This window comes from Maniola jurtina, chromosome 7, assembly GCF_905333055.1.
Source record: "Maniola jurtina chromosome 7, ilManJurt1.1, whole genome shotgun sequence".
Classification (NCBI taxonomy): Eukaryota; Metazoa; Arthropoda; class Insecta; order Lepidoptera; family Nymphalidae; genus Maniola; species Maniola jurtina.
The window spans coordinates 1,368,334-1,385,106 of NC_060035.1; the positions used below are offsets into that span (position 1 = coordinate 1,368,334).

The 16,773-nt window shown below is 35.2% G+C and overlaps 1 protein-coding gene and 1 long non-coding RNA gene across 2 annotated transcripts in view; both read right to left on the reverse strand.

The window, feature by feature from the left end:
* Positions 1–16,773, reverse strand: part of LOC123866960 — a 179,522-nt gene that overhangs the window by 21,950 nt on the left and 140,799 nt on the right. The window lies entirely within an intron of this gene.
* Positions 10,468–15,580, reverse strand: LOC123866995. The gene is made up of 2 exons (XR_006796308.1): positions 15,533–15,580; positions 10,468–10,506 (listed from the first exon to the last, which is right to left on the reverse strand). It is a non-coding gene; the product is annotated as an uncharacterized LOC123866995 (long non-coding RNA).

Genomic DNA, 16,773 nt, shown 5'->3' on the forward strand with positions numbered 1-16,773 from the left:
ATCACTCAAGCGTACATCTTTCTCAATCAAAAGATAAAAATAAACGCTAAGCTAAAAGTAGCCAAAGATAAGAAAAATAAAAGATGGCTGGAAGGGAATCCGACTCCCACATAAAGTGTTCAATGGCCGTCTAAATGATTCATTCAGACAGTTTGTATGGGTTATGGGGGCGATAACTGTTGGATTTAAACGATACAATCCAGTTTAATTTGAGTGATAGATAGACAAGAAAAAGTAAAAGCTATGTAGTTTTCACGTTCAAAGTTAACAGATGATAAGTTTTAAACCTTAACAATACTTAACTGGAGCAAGTAGGTGTTATTGAAAATTTCAAAACTTTCCATTGATCAAAAAAAATCATGTTAGCCACAAGTCATTTTCGGGAAGCGATCTTTTATAGAAACTTTTCTAGATTCGTTTGTATTATTGTGCTTCTTGCCTGTCGTGTTAGGATAGACAGATAATTCTAGTAAGTACTTATACTAAATATCAACAATATTGTACAATTTTTCAGAATTTTATAGCACTCAGGTTTTCATTGAAACCTTTCTTATTTTAATTAAGTACCTTCATCATCACCTCATTTGGCCTATCACTACTACTACACAGAATGTGTGTTGAGTGTGAACCAAGTGCGAATTGACAGATTTCATATACCTTAGAGAACATTATGGAGAACTCTCAGTTATGCAGGTTTTCTCACGATGTCTTCCTTCGCCGTTAAAGCAAGTATTTAATTAAAACGTACATATCTTCGAAAAGTTAAAATTTCTTGTTTCACTCAATATATAACACTCGTTATTCAGTTCATAGTAAAGCGTATCTATTTTGGTTCCTAGCTGGACAACGGTTATAGAAATTCCAATTCATAAAAATGGCTGTTTCACATTACAACTCTACATATTAAAAAACATGTTTATGACAAATCGACTTTAAGAACGTTTAGAAAAATAATAGATGAATTACAATAACGACAACGCGATAAATGGTGTTTCATCACCTTGATACTAATATTTATTGCCGGCAAAAAATATACCAGCTGGGTGTTCCACTTGGCAAGCATAACTCTGACGCCTGACGGAGAATCATGAAAACATAAACTGCTGTTTCCCACGCTTGATATTTATTGTTTTACACGCCCTCTACTATTAGAAACTATATCGCATTTGACTAAATACCTCACACGATGATATAATCTGTTGAACTCTTATGAGTTCAAAATTTAAAAACGTTTTTAATGAAGGCCAACTTGTGACTCTGAGAAGTATCATCATCAGACTACGTGAGATACAGCCTGCTGACAGACAGACGAACAGTAATACGGTCCCTTTGGCAACCTTCAGGTACGAAACCCTGAAAAGACTTTCGTAAAAGGTTTTTTATTTATTTATGGACTAGTGCTTGACTGCAATTAAACCTGTTGGCAAGTGATGATGCAGACTAAGATGAAGCGCGCAGATGCCTATTCACTCTTGATTTAAAGTTTGGGAAAACCTGATGCCGGAAAAGCGTTCCATATCCTAGCGGTTCGGATTAGAAACAAGGAAGCAAATCGCTTCGTACGTATCCGTGGAATTTCAACTACGCTCGGATGCAGACCTTGACGATGTTTTGCGATACGATGCGCGATGGTAGAAAGGTGAAGGAGGAACCAGGTCAAAAAGTTCTTGAGCACACTCTATGAAATATATTCTGTAGAAGTTAGTACTATGTACTTACATATTGTAACAATCATTTATTTTCTGTGGAGCAGCAGAATAAACGGTAGGTAGGTACTCGTACATCCCACTTTGGACCGTCTCCAAGCCGCATGCCTAACTTAGCCGTTGTTAACCAATTTAATCAATTATCCTTGTTAACATAGACAACAAGACAATCACCGTAATCTAACGAAAACCTATAAATGAAGATGTTAATCCTAGACTACTAATCGAATAGACATATTGTGTGTATTACTGAATTAGACAAAAGTACAATAATAATAATAGAAAAATAGGTCTCTTTATAAAAACAGAAATCTCAGCTTCAATGAAGCTTCAATAAGCATAGCTAAATTTAAATAGGTAGATAATTATTAATGAATTAGTTGATATCCGCGACTTAGTCCGCGTAGATTTGAGTTTCTGTAGAATTTCTGTGGGAACTACTTGACTTTCCGGGATAGAAAGTAAACTATGTTTATATTATTACGTCCGTCTCCGGAATGCATTTAATGCATGATGTAATCGTCAAAATTTTATTAATGGATGGGCCGTGAAAAGGCAACATAAAGACAAACAGACAGATATACTTTCACATAATAGGTACATTTATAATATTGGTATGGAGTATGGATATGAATTTGTTGAGGCTTTTTCTCAGGCTCCTTTCATTTTTTGCAAGGAAGCTTTAGCTGTTTTTATTTGACATAATGACCACCATTATTGACTTGTAAAATTGAATCAATGACAGTCAAAAATTGTAGCTACTTTGAGAATTAAATCTTTGAATCTACCAAGTACGTATTTATTTGTTTTCGAAAATACGCGCAAAATGTTTCGGACAAAAATCCTGATGAAACCTTGGCCTAGAAATTACGAAGAACCGCGTTGGTATTTTTATCCCCTCTTAGGTTTATGAGCAAGAATTCTCACCCAAGTATTTCTATCGGTGTACTGTCAAATAAATTCGTTCTCTTTTAAGCTTTATCTGCCCGAACATTAAACAAGACATAAATCGCGAGGCGCGTCCGCGTTGGTCTGGTGGGTGGCGGATCTTAGAGCACGATGCATTTAAGAAGGCGTTAGACACAAAATTTAAAAAAAAACTTGCTATAAAATGAATGCTATTGTAGAGCTGGGTTTACATTCCACTATTCAATAAAAATAAATAATTAACCAAATCATAAGTAATGGGGGAGTTTGGGGTTCGATTTCGGGCAAGTACCTAACTCTTAACTTTTCGGAGTGATGTTCGTTCTGTAAGCTCACTTATCACTTTTAGGTAAACTTATATTAGGTACATAAAGAATTACATTATAAATATTTAAAATGTAAAAATAATAATTATAAAATATCTGCTACGTCTTTAATATTGTTGTGTAGAGCCTAGAGGCGCGGCATTCATTATGGAACGACAGAGCGCACGGACGTATTGTGATTGTATTCTGTTAAAGCTGTGAAATATACAAAGTGAAAACTAATGTCGAGATTTATTTAAAAATCCTGATAACCTGAAGCTGTGGCTACAGCTTCAGAAGTGGGATCCCGGAAAATAACACTATTTTCTGTTCCACGCCAACGACTACGTTAAAGTGTAAGTAGCGTTTATATACCTAAGTGATTACTTTTCTCTCCTATAACTATCGTATAGCTAATATTTTATCAAGAAGACAATTCAGTCTACGATGTTAAATGCGAATTTACGGTAATCAAAAGTTATTGGCCGATTACCATTGTCTCCAAATTACCCAACTAAGTATAGTCAAACCGGCGCGCGAAGGGTTAAAAGCAATACAACTTTTTTTTAACAGTGTGTTTATATTTTATGTCATTTTGAAGGATATTGTGGGGAGTAGAGAGTGATTGAAGACAACTTTTAGAAAATCCGAAATTGTACGACCGCGACGTTAAAGTCGTAGGATAGTTGCATAAAGATCTTTCAAAATGGGCATTTTGTCTTGTGAAAACATCTGTTTAACCTAATAAAATATGACATAATAGTAACCGCGACTGATTAACGAGGTAGTTACCTACGTACCATTATGTGACCGTTTCATGATTTGAAGTCGTATAATACTAAAGCAATAAGACCATTTTGTATGTGGAGTAGTATACATATAATTTTTTATGTTTTCTGTTTTTGTTTTGTTGTTTATCTCCATTTTAATCACGATTACTTTAGTTTTGAATGAGATCCTAAAGTACTGCAAGATATTTGTTTGAGAAAGGAATGAAAAGTGGCTGTCATGGAATTGTGTCGCATCGCCTGTTGCTGGGCCCCATTGATGGCTCGCTTGTTTATATTTCATGTAGTTAGTAGGCAATTATCAACACGTATTCGTTTATATACGACTTACGAGTTGCAGAGCTGGATTGTTTATGTTAAATGTAATGAGATCCCGTATTCACTTCGCAGTACTGAGCTTTTATTATTTCCTTTGTGTATTTTGGCTCAATCTAAAATATGTTTGCTTGTATTGTTAAGTTTGAATCATGATTAATATCGTTTCGGGTCGGAGTTTTTCCGTACCTACCAAGGAGTAACGTGAAGTCAAAATAGTAATACTATTTTTGTGATGTCAAAACTTGTTATTACAAGCGAAGAAAGGCAGGCTTAATATGTCATTACTACGAACGAGATTTCTAAGCTCTTTGTCAGTTTCAGATTCTGAACTATGGAACGAGGTGATGATCAGCCACGGAGAGTGGCCTATGACTGGTTTAGTGCAGACCCAGGTGTACCCAGGTTCGAGGGTCAGGGTCGGGAAGCACTAGAAATTATTATTCAGAGTAAGCAAGGGTATTGCGGGTGCGCTATACCGAAGTAGAGAAAGGTATTGCGGGTGCGTTATACCGAGGTAGAGAAGGGTATTGCGGGTGCGCTATACCGAGGTAGAGAAGGGTATTGCGGGTGCGCTATACCGAGGTAGAGAAAGGTATTACGGGTGCGTTATACCGAGGTAGAGAAGGGTATTGCGGGTGCGCTATACCGAGGTAGAGAAGGGTATTGTGGGTGCGCTATACCGATGTAGAGTATAACACAGATAAACGGCTTGACGGAGGGCGTCAACGACGGAAAAAATTTGAAGGGCGGAGAAATATAGAGAGATCTGTTCGTATACCGGTGGATGCAAAACGAGGACGTTCGACTAGCTCTTCTCTGGAACGTGGTGAATTGAGCTAAGAGGAAGAAGTGAAGCTAAGACCAGACACGAGAAGATGAGGTACCTACCTAAATTCAAAATCTCGAGCCGGATGATTCAGTTAATTGAAGTTAATAATCGATTCAGTTAATGAAGAGTTCAAATTCAGTGGTAGATTATTATTTTGACGATTCAACAGCACTTGTTAAAGTTTAATTAAAAAGAAAAATATACTTTGAATTTGAAGATAAATCAAAGTTAACTTTTAACACTAATAATTTATTATTCCTGAGTTCGATTCTATGTCGAGAGAACAAACGATCCCAATTTGGCTAATAAAAGTAGAAGAATTTTCTGAAAATTTACGGATGAAAAGATAAAGAAATAATCCATTATACCTTTCCAAAACTAGCTAATGTAGCTAAGTCATGGTATCAGAGCTTACCGAGTATGAAAGTATATGTGGGCCGAAAGGAAGAATAAACTAATCGAATAATTTTCCTTGCGAACAGACTACGTTGAATTCTTGACTAAAACAAAATACTGGTTAAGCAAGTTAAATATGGAGAATCTCTTGAGCAATATTATTATGCTAAGGTATATTTAAAACAAAAACAAATTTTTAATAATTATTGTTCGTTTATGTATAAGAGTTAACTGCCATACTTATTTGTCATCATTTAAATATTTGAAACCATAATATCTACATGGTTACCATTTTATATTTTCTGTGTATATCTTGTTTGATGCATATACTTATTTATTTAAGAATTGCTGTGTACACTGTACACCGGTTGTTGCTTGGATCCTGATCTATTGTTTCTATATTTAGACTTTCTAGATTTATAAACTGTTGGGTGCGCTTTTTTTTCAATAAAATAAAATAAAATGAAATTTGTTGAATAGGTGTAAATTATGGATATCAGGCTGTAGATTGTTTACTGTACGGCGTTGAGGATAGAGCTGTAAAAAATAGTGCGTAGGCTGAACAGTTTTCAGAACTAAAAAAAAAAAGTCATAAAATATTTTAGAATCTTTAAATTAAGTATATCAAGCCCCAAAATATACGATTCACATTTTAAATTTCGAAATGAACGTAGGAATGCTATTCCAACTGTTAGATCCAGCAGTTTGAGAGTCGATACAAGATGATATACCACAATTCTAATGAACATGGTCACCCGAGTTTTAAGTGCATGAAATATCCTGCAAAGTGATGTACCTGCGAGATATCAGGCCATTTATCTATTATAATTCACTGTTTTACAAATAAAACTAACAAAGATCGCGAAAAGGATGCGAATTTCACAAAGGATAAAAATGAAGCAAGTTGTTTAATTACGTCATACAGTGAATCTCTAGTGAATATATCGTTTCAAATAAAATAAATAATAAATAGGAGACTGTCATTTGGAGTCGGAAAGTCAGTGTTCTTTCATTATGTTAACAAAGGTCACGGAACTCAATTTAGAAATAGTTGTACCAAAGGAGTTACCCGTACTCAAAGGCATTGGTGCCAATTTTATAGCTCTAGTAGGTATGATGACTGTTTCCGTAGTAGTACAAGGTATACAAAAATAAACCATTAATGTGTATATCGTTGAATATTATGTTATTGCCCAGTTAGTCTTATTGGATAGATAGATAGAAGTCTTTATTGCACACAAAAACACAATACAACACAGAAAGAAGAAAACAGAAAAAAACAATTGTGTGCAAAGGCGGCCTTATTTCTTAGAGCAATATCTACCAGGCAACTTTTGCTGAAACAAGAAGCTAATGTTGTATAGTACCAAATCGCAAAAAATTCATTGATATTACTTATATATACCTATATTAATTAATTATTATATTAATAAACATAATAAAATATAAACATACATACATAACTATTCTAAGTAAATAATATATATATACTATATATGGCAATATAGTTACGTGCATAACAGGGATACATATAATAAAATAATAAACGATATTTAACTATTATGGCAAAGATAAATAAAATTCTTTAAGACTATTTTAAATATGGGCAGGGATTTCGAATTCCGAATATTTTTGGGCAGGTCATTCCACAGTTGTACAGCATATACTGAAAAGGATTCCCCGTAGAAGTTTGTCATTCATTATTAGTATTTCTTTCACCTAAAACCCGGATATTGTTATCACAAAGACCTCTGCTGCGATTATATTTCAGAAGATGTCGAGCATTAAAACACGCTTAGTAGCAATTATAAAAAAAAGATACAGAAATACATCCTAATACATTACGTGCTATTCAGATTGTTGCCGAACCCAATACATGTGGCCAAGTTTTCGTGAACGGTTCGGTTTGTGGTCCGGAAGGGAAGGAATATTATCTTCTCCCGTGAGAGTAAGACATCAGGGATAATCGTGGTGTCCTGCGTATTTACAACGTTTCCCTGACATGATCGTGAAGAGAAGGGAGCACTTTTGACACACGTGATTCTCAAAGGTTCTGGATTCATGCAATGTTACGTTTTGTGAATCCCAGGAAAATGATGAACTAAACTGTAATCATGATTTGAGTACAAGTGACCGATTAAAAATTACAAGAATTAGTAAAGAAATACCTTGATTGTTTTCGAACGGTCTTCATGATCTAGATGGTGATTAAATTCGAGGACGTGAAGACGGTTATCTACCGACTGTACCACATGTTATACGCTGATCGTACTTTGGTTAGGAACATGGTACAGGAGAGGAGATGGTCGAGCATGGGATAATTTGGGAGTCAACCTTATCATACGTTAGTCCAATTTTACTTGTACATAAAATTGTTGATAAACGCTTTTGTGTAGATTACAGAACTTTAAGTCGCAAAACTAACAAGGAATACTATCCACCCCCTCGTATCGAAGACCAACTCGACCAATTAGCAGGCAACAAATTATGCACATCATTAGAACTGGCCTCAGTGTATTACCAGATATCAGTAGCAGAGGAGTCACGACAGGACAGCTTTTGTAATCCGCGATGTCCAATACAAGTACAACCGGATGCCTATTGGTTTAGTGAATGTACCCTTAGTATTCAATCGTGTAATTAATAAAATACTGCTCGAGGCAAAAACTAAATACACTATCGTCTATATGAATGATGTCCTTATTTATTTATTTAATTATTTATATTTTTAATTTTTAAGGTAAACTAACAGCATGATCACAAAACACTTCTATAGTACACTGGTACACTGGTATAGTGGTGTAACACACCACTTACAGGTATATACAATTTGATATGATAATTAAAAAAAATAATTAGCATTTAATTAATATCATTCCATCTATAAGGACGTCGCCAAAGATCAAAAGCAATTGGAAGAGGTTTAAAAAAAAAAGCTTGAAGGGGCGGCGGGCTAAAATTAAGCAAATGTCATTTCTTCATTGAAACCAGAGACTTTTTTTTTGGATATTCCTATATTGAGACTGTAACTAAATTTAATAAGCTCATCAATCAACATAAACTGCAACAATTTCTAGGACTATCGGGATATTGATAGACCTATACTAGAATTGTATAGCCCAAATGCTGAAGCCCAAGCTGACACGGATGCCAGTATGAAAGGTGTAGCTGGTATCCTTCTTCAGGCGAATTCAAATGGAGTTTTCCAGCCTGTGTCATATTTTAAAAGAAAAACGAACACGGAGGAGTGTAAACACCATTTTATGACCTAGACACTGACGGTGGTCGCATCTTTAAATCGGTTTAGAATCTATCTTATTGGTATTCCTCTTAAAATATTTACAAACTGTAACGTGAACTACTCCTGTAAAACCACAAATTGCTCGATAGTGCAATCAATCACATGAAGTTGAATCCACCATTGAGGATTCAACATTCAATGTAGAAGTGAAGGGATCCTGAGTGCAGTATTAAACGAAGCTATTAAGGTGTCATCTGAGGAGGAGTTAGCAAGTACTAGAGAAGAAGCAAAAGTTAAAATAATAGAAATATAAACCAAATATAGAGAAAAATATAATAGTCATAGGAACACTCCCAAACAATATTCTGAAGGTGACCTAGTAAGAGTATAGCGGCAAATGCCTGACGATGGGCAGTCACAGAAACTGGTTGTAAAGTAACAGAGTCCATATCACATCATAAAAATCCTTCCTAATGATAGGTGTGTCATTAAAGATACGCCGTTATCGCGTAAAAATAACCGCTGCTACGAAGCCATAGGTGCAGTAGACAAAATACAGCCAGGGCTAAATTTTTCTATGGATTTAGAAAGTAGTTAAATATGAATAATTATCACGATACGATAATTATTGTAATATAATATGTAATTATAAAAAATGATGAAACGTAATTGTCAAAGATTTTAATATTATGTTTTAATTTTTTTTTAAATATATTAAAGAATTCTTAATTAATTTTTAGAATTAGTTACTCTAGTTGATTGTATTATTATCAATTATTATTTGTTACTATAAATTGTAAATTTCGTATAACAGAGCGAAGGGACTCGCTCATTGCAGGAAGGCCGAGCTGTAAGCTCACTTATCACTTTTAGGTAAACTTATATTAGGTACATAAAGAATTACATTATAAATATTTAAAATGTAAAAATAATAATTATAAAATATCTGCTACGTCTTTAATATTGTTGTGTAGAGCCTAGAGGCGCGGCATTCATTATGGAACGACAGAGCGCACGGACGTATTGTGATTGTATTCTGTTAAAGCTGTGAAATATACAAAGTGAGAAAACTAATGTCGAGATTTATTTAAAAATCCTGATAACCTGAAGCTGTGGCTACAGTTCTAAGCAATTAAAATACACTAGTGTCCGTAATAAGCAAAATTGCAGCCAAGTTAGAAACGAATGACACTTGGAAAATTTCCAATGAACAATCAAGTGAACAATTTACGGGCTTTAGAGCGCTTAGGGCTTCGACTCTCTACTCAGAGTTATTGTTACAACTTCATTGCTATACTTAGTTGAAATGTGAGAAATTTTTCAAAAAAGCTTGGAAAAGTTGATATTGCTGATAATATCTGTTATATAGTAAGTAATACACAATTGCAAAATACTTTTAGAAACGTACGTTGATTGTGTTCTAGAAAATTCGTGTGGTGTTGTGTGTTGGCAGTGCGTATTGCATGTATTTGCTGCTGTTTTGTATTGCATGCATGCTGCACGTACGTACACCATACAGATTTGTGGATTATGGTGAAAAAATAATTTTGTGGTTCCTTGTTTATACAAGGATTTTTCCTAAATTACCACGGTATAGGGAATACAGAGTATTCATATTTTCTCAAAGCAATGCCGCGTGCGATCGTTAGTAAATTATAATGTAGTAATAGTACACCTGACTCATAATAATGTTAGCAAAAAAAGCTCGAATCGAATAAAGCTTAGTGCAATAAAATAAATTGTCGAGATTTAGACGTATTCAATGCAAACGGGTGTGATATCATAATATTTATTATACAATATTACAGATTTTTTGCACACGACTAGACTGGTTTAATTTAGAATCTAGATCTACATAATTATGAGTATTTTAATGGAAGAGTGCAGAGTTCAGACGTTATTATCAAATTGCAACTTCGAATTACTTAGCCACTAGCCACGGATGAGCTACTTTTTGTCCAGGAAAATCAAAAATTCCCACGGGATTTTTAAAAACCTAAGTCTACGCGATCGAAGCCGCGGGCGTCATTTAGTCTTTGATAAAACACAGTAAGATTTTAGTTTTTTCGTGCGAAAAATATAAATAGATCTGAATCACTGATCTGGTGAGGGATACCATTTATTTTCTCCAACCGTGATTCATAAGGTCGTCTTCCATCCGGTTGTATTTCGAGTCGATTGCAGAATGCAAGCGAGATGCGAATACAAATCATCGATTTATTCTCTACTCGATTTCTCTTAGAGAAGTCTAGACTACCACATTTTATACCTACGTGATTAAAAATAAAACAACTATAGGTATATAACCAATAGTTAGGTAATCGGAATGTGAAATCTCGTTTTTGATTGCGAGATTTGTGTTATTGTCAAATTCGATAGCACATTTTAGTCAACCGCAAAGTCTCCAAATCTATTTTTTGGTTATTTCTAGGGAACCTCAAAAGGAAAAAAGGAACCCTTATAGGATCACTTCACTTGTCTGGCTGTCTTTCTGTCTGTCTGGTTAAGGGAATCAAAACCTATAGAGTAGGTACTACTAGGTACTATAGAGTAGCAATGTCAAGTAACTAAGAAAGAAAAATCAGTAAACCGTGAATTTGTGGTAACATCACAAAAAAATTAAAAAGTGTTATTTCTTGTACATTGGCATTATCTAGCCAAATTTCAGCTAACAATACACACTTCTACGTTAGCAATATCATTCTTTCATGATCGAATCTTTTCTTTCACAGATATTTTTATGCTCGACCTTCGGTATCTATATTTTCGCGCTATTGTAACCTTTTGCATTCATAACCGATGTTTTTCAACAGCTGCTGGATACTAGTTTGTTTATCCGACTCCACTGCCAAGTTTCCTGGTGGAATTTATAATAAACGAACGACTGAAACAGGTGGCGCTGATCATACTCGCTGCTAAAACCGCGAACAATGACGAACTTTGCCTGCTCGTTATTTAAAAAAAAACTTAGGCTGAACAAAGCAGCCTTGTTAATTTAAGTTTATGACAAACTAACTACCACCTCTACAGCAAAAAATAGTTACCTACATGCATGGATAATTTCGATACCAAAAAACCGGCCAAGTGCGAGTCAGACTCGCGCACCGAGGGTTCCGTACTAGGATATTTTTTCCGACATTTTGCACGATAAATCAAAAACTATTATGCATAAAATAAATAAAAATCTGTTTCAGAATGTACTGGTAGAGCCCTTTCATATGATACCCCACTTGGTATGGTTATCTTACTTTCAAAATTGAAAAACATTTTTTTTTAATGATGTAACCACAAATTCACGGTTTTCGGATTTATTCCTTTACTTGTGATACCTACCTACCAGCCAAATTTCTTGATTCTAGGTCAACGGGAAGAACCCTATAGGTTTTCTTGATAGACACGTCACACGACGGACGCACGGACGGACGGATGGACGTACGGACAGACAGACAGACAACCTAAGTGAACCTAACAAAGTGATCCTATAAGGGTTCCGTTTTTTCCTTTTGAGGTACGGAACTCTAAAAAGACCAACCATAGTAGGTATGTATTAAAGCATACCTACTCTGCCGTCCTAAAGCTAAAGTGTCGTTAACTACCAAAACCAAGTTTCGAGATATGATCAAAAAAGCGCAAATTTATAAAGAAATGATGCCATTTGATAACTAATAAACGTATACAAGACTTGAAACTATAGAAATGTAGAGCAAACAGAGCACTTTCGAATAGCTATATTTTTAAGTTTCTAGAGTAAATAATAATTATAGCAGGAGAGTTTTGGCTTTTTAGTCTAGCATTTTTTCTAACAATGGCTTATGTTTACATAACTTAAATGTCGTTAGATTACCCTTTAAGACGTTTATGGCTTGGATTGCATTTACTTTTTTTATCTTTTTACGGAACTTAAAAAAGTTATATAATTCCTAAAGTAAAATGACTCTAAACGACTTTAACGACATTATATGTTAGGTTATGATCCTAAAAACTATCAATAACAAAACACTTAAATGCGGTTCTTGTAATTTAAACACATTTTAGTCTAGAAGAATAGAAATGATTTGTTTACAGTAGCGTTTTTTGGGGAGACTTGCCAAACTAAAATGTGGCTTATTACAAAAGATCGCACCGTAGCGACGTTTTAGGTTAGCATTGTTTATAAATGTTTGAGGTTTTCCAATGAAAGTAACGGTAACTACAACAATTGAAAGAGCGTCAGTCCGAAAGTGCCCATGCTCGTCTAGAATCTCCGTTATGTACCGATGAGCAGTCAGTGATCCCTGTTCAAGAGCTCCTCCAGTCCGGGAAACACACACAAGTTCGTATTTCCGTCGATTGACATGCCACCCCAGAACATGCTCGATCTTCCGCCATATTCTACTCTTTCTTCTATGCAAGCCTGAGCAAATCGTTCGCCTTGTCTTCTGTACACTCTCTTTCGCCCGTCATAACAAAATAAAGATACTCTTGTCTCATCCGAGAAGAGTCCAGCCCTCCATTGGTCGAGGGTTCAGTTGACATGCTCACGGGCAAATTGCAACCTTTCCCTGCGATGCTATGCAGTTAATTTCCGACCCCTAGCAGGTACGCGGACCGCAATTTTCTTCTCTTGCAACCTTCTTCTAATCGTAGACGTGCTCACTGTAGCTCTGCGAACTTCTCGGAGCTGCCGTTGCAGCTTAACGACATAAAGGAATCGATTGCGCGAAGAAGATATCACAATAAAGCGGTTGTCTCTTTCGGATGTGCAGCATCGTTGACCTGATCCATGCCTCCGGATGTAGCCTCCAGTCTCTTGAAACCGTTGGAATACCCGCTGCACGGAAAAACGACTCAAATTAAGTTGCCGTGCCACATCACATTGTCGCATCCCTGATCGCAATAGTACAACCACTTGAGCGGCTTCTTCAGCAGTAGTGTCCACCTTGAGGGTTAGTTTTCTTGCAGTCACCATCCAAACACAGTTAACGTGTGTCCTCTTCAACGTTTGGATGGTGAATGACCTTATTTTTTACTTATACTGGCCATTTTATAGCCCATGAAGTTCAAACAAGTCGTGGTCCCTATAATGAGGATTTTTGCAACATTTTCTTTGACGTACCGTATTCAGAAGGTTTATATCGTTTATGAAATGTAACTATTGTTTGATAAAAGTTCGTCAAACGTTCTTTGCATTGATATCAATACTGTTTGGGTTAGATGTACGGATAAACGAATACACAATAAAGTTACAACCTGGCGAGATGCGGGAATAGTTAGAGACATTTAAGTTATGTATTGCGGGATAGAGTCATTTCAGTCTAGGAAACAATATTTTTTTGCAAAATATAACTAAACTGTAACGCGTTTATGTGTGATTAAAGACATTTTAGTCTAGCATTTTCGTTTAAAGACATTTAAGCTATGGAATTTAAGAAAAAAACCTTGTAGCAATAAAAATTAACGCCGCTTAGAGACATTTTAGACTGGCAATGTCAGTTAAATACGTTTAAGTATTGTTATTATATAAACAGGTAGTTACTTAACGACGTTCTTCATATTGCTATATCAAAAACTACAGCAGCTAGGAAAATACCGGTTAGATTGGTCGATAGAAAAAAAAATTCTGAGTAAGATAGTGTTAAAAAGTCGAATTTGATCAAATGTTGGTTAACGACGTTTTAGCTTGAGGAGGGCAGTACTATGGTTGGTCATACATAAAATTAAATAAAAAGGATTTTGCCAGGAAGACATCAATTTTATTCCATACAACTCTTGTCCATTAGCGACGGCTTACTTCAAAAACTATAAAATTTAATTGCTAACTCTACGTTGATACTACATTAAGGCTGTTTTACGCCAGAGCAACAACCTGCGACAGTGTGGCATGCTATAAAATATGGAACGATTACGACACGATGCACTATAATCCATACTAATATTATAAATGCGAAAGTGTGTCTGTCTGTCTGTCTGTCTGTCTGTCTGTCTGTCTGCTACGTTTTCACGGCCCAACCGCTGAACCGATTTTAATGAAATTTGGTACAGACTTGGCATACATCCCGGGGAAGGACATAGGCTACTTTTTATCCCGGAAAATCAAAGAGTTCCTACGGGATTTCAAAAAACCGAACTCCACGCGGGCGAAGCCGCGGGCATCCTCTAGTGGTAATATAATTGCACTATAGAATGGCAATATTTCCTAATATCCAATTGGGATGATGTCTATGTCAAAAATAAATTCTTTCTTAGGAACTATTAAATGGACCATATTCTAAAATTCGTAAAACCCTCTTCCGTTGTTAGTTTTAGTTTGCTAACCATTTTAAATTAACGATTTAACTAAACAAGTACGTCAAATTATGCAAACGTTTATGACATCACATTACGTTTGATAAAAAGTCGCTAATTTGACTAGTAGTCATCATCCATACTCTACTGCAGTCTATCAATGATTTTGCTTCTTTTTCGAGTGCTAGCTCCTCGGTTATTAATACAAAAGGTTGCAGAGGTTGGCAACCATTAAGCTAGATGAACTATATTCACCGTGCTGCCATAAACAGTGATCTTAAACTCATGTTAAAGAACTGAAGATATTTAATTCGGGATATTCTTTGACCAAGACTTCATATAGCCTTTATCTTCCCTTGTATGATAAGTTGGAGAAGGTCGTATTTGGAATTATGTATTGCGCGTACATTCTTGGTACATTTTATAACATGCGGTCCAGTGCGGTCGCATTAATTTACTCTGGTGTAAATAAAGCTTTACAATTCTGGTCGTAAAGTCTACGCGGTCGCCGCGGTTTCATTCCAAATAGCATTGACACGGTAATCACACTATAATATTATAAAGGCGAAAGTTTGTATGTGTGTGTGTGTGTGTGTGTGTGTGTGTGTGTGTGTGTGTATGTTTGTTACTCCTTCACGCAAAAACTACTGGACGGATTTGGCTGAAATTTGGAATGGAGATAGATAATATCCTGGATTAGCACATAGGCTACTTTTTATCCCGGAAAATCAAAGAGTTCCCACGGGATTTCGTAAAACCTAAATCCGCGCGGGCGAAGTCGCGGGCATCGGCTAGTACATAATATTACCGTGGCATTGACTTTGAAGTCGGATTATTTCCCGCAAAAAAAAAAAAAGAAATAAACGAGATCCACTCGCATTCTTTAGTTCTTTCTAGCTTCTAAGTAAAGGAAACACGTGATTATGTATTCAACACTTTTAAATACCATTCTTTGTTTTGTGAGGAAATATTTTTTGTACAAAAGTAGAATGATTTAGTATCCCACCTATTTAGTAGACGACTGAAAATTATGAAGATAAAATTACTTAAAAACTAAAACCCAACTACTAACCAATTATTAATACAAATAACTAAAGATTCACATTTTCATATTTTGATTTCCATATATAAAAGTTAAGGATATGTTCCGAATCTACAGTAAGTTTAACAAAACCTTTCATTTATTGACATCAAACTCTGTTATAGCCATAAAGGGTTTGTCATAACGTCAATGGCATATAAAACGAGGAGCATTGATGAAGCCAACGCATCCTCATAATATACTCGTAATATATACCTATAAAAATTGTAATGAGTACCTACCTACATACCTTTAAGTAGGTAGGTACTTTGCAAATATGTGGGAACCGATAAATCGTCAAACACACACATGTGAAGAGATGTTAAACTCTGGACATCCCGTAGTCGGAGAAGAAAGTATTTTTGTAAGACACAAATCTTATCAAATCATTCAAAAGTGTTGTATGGATGTAGATTGTAGTCCCCTATTAGTCGACAATCTGCATAATTTAGGTATCTCGTTATCTGAGAACGAGTCAATAATGATGGCCTTGTCAAATCAAATCAAATCAAATCAAATTTCTTTATTGCGAATTTGGGTAAACAGTGGAGATGTTACAAAGATAAAAAAGTACAGCCAAATTCTGCTTATAAGCATGCAATATGTTACATTAAATTAAGATACATTTTTGTCACACAAAAAATAAATAAATAAAAATAATAATTAAATAATAATAGCAAAATGTCCAAAATTAAAATACAGTTATAACTTTTCTGAGAGGTAATCATTAATTGAGTAATATGTCTTTTCTAATAATAGTTTTTTCAATTTTCTCTTAAATAAAGGAAGTTCACGGGTCTCAATTATATAGCTGGGCAAGTGATTATACAAAAGTGGCCCAGTGGAGAAAAAACTTTTAGAAAAATGAGCAGTTCTACAAGAGGGGTGCTGTAGTTTATACGCATGTCTTTTACTTTT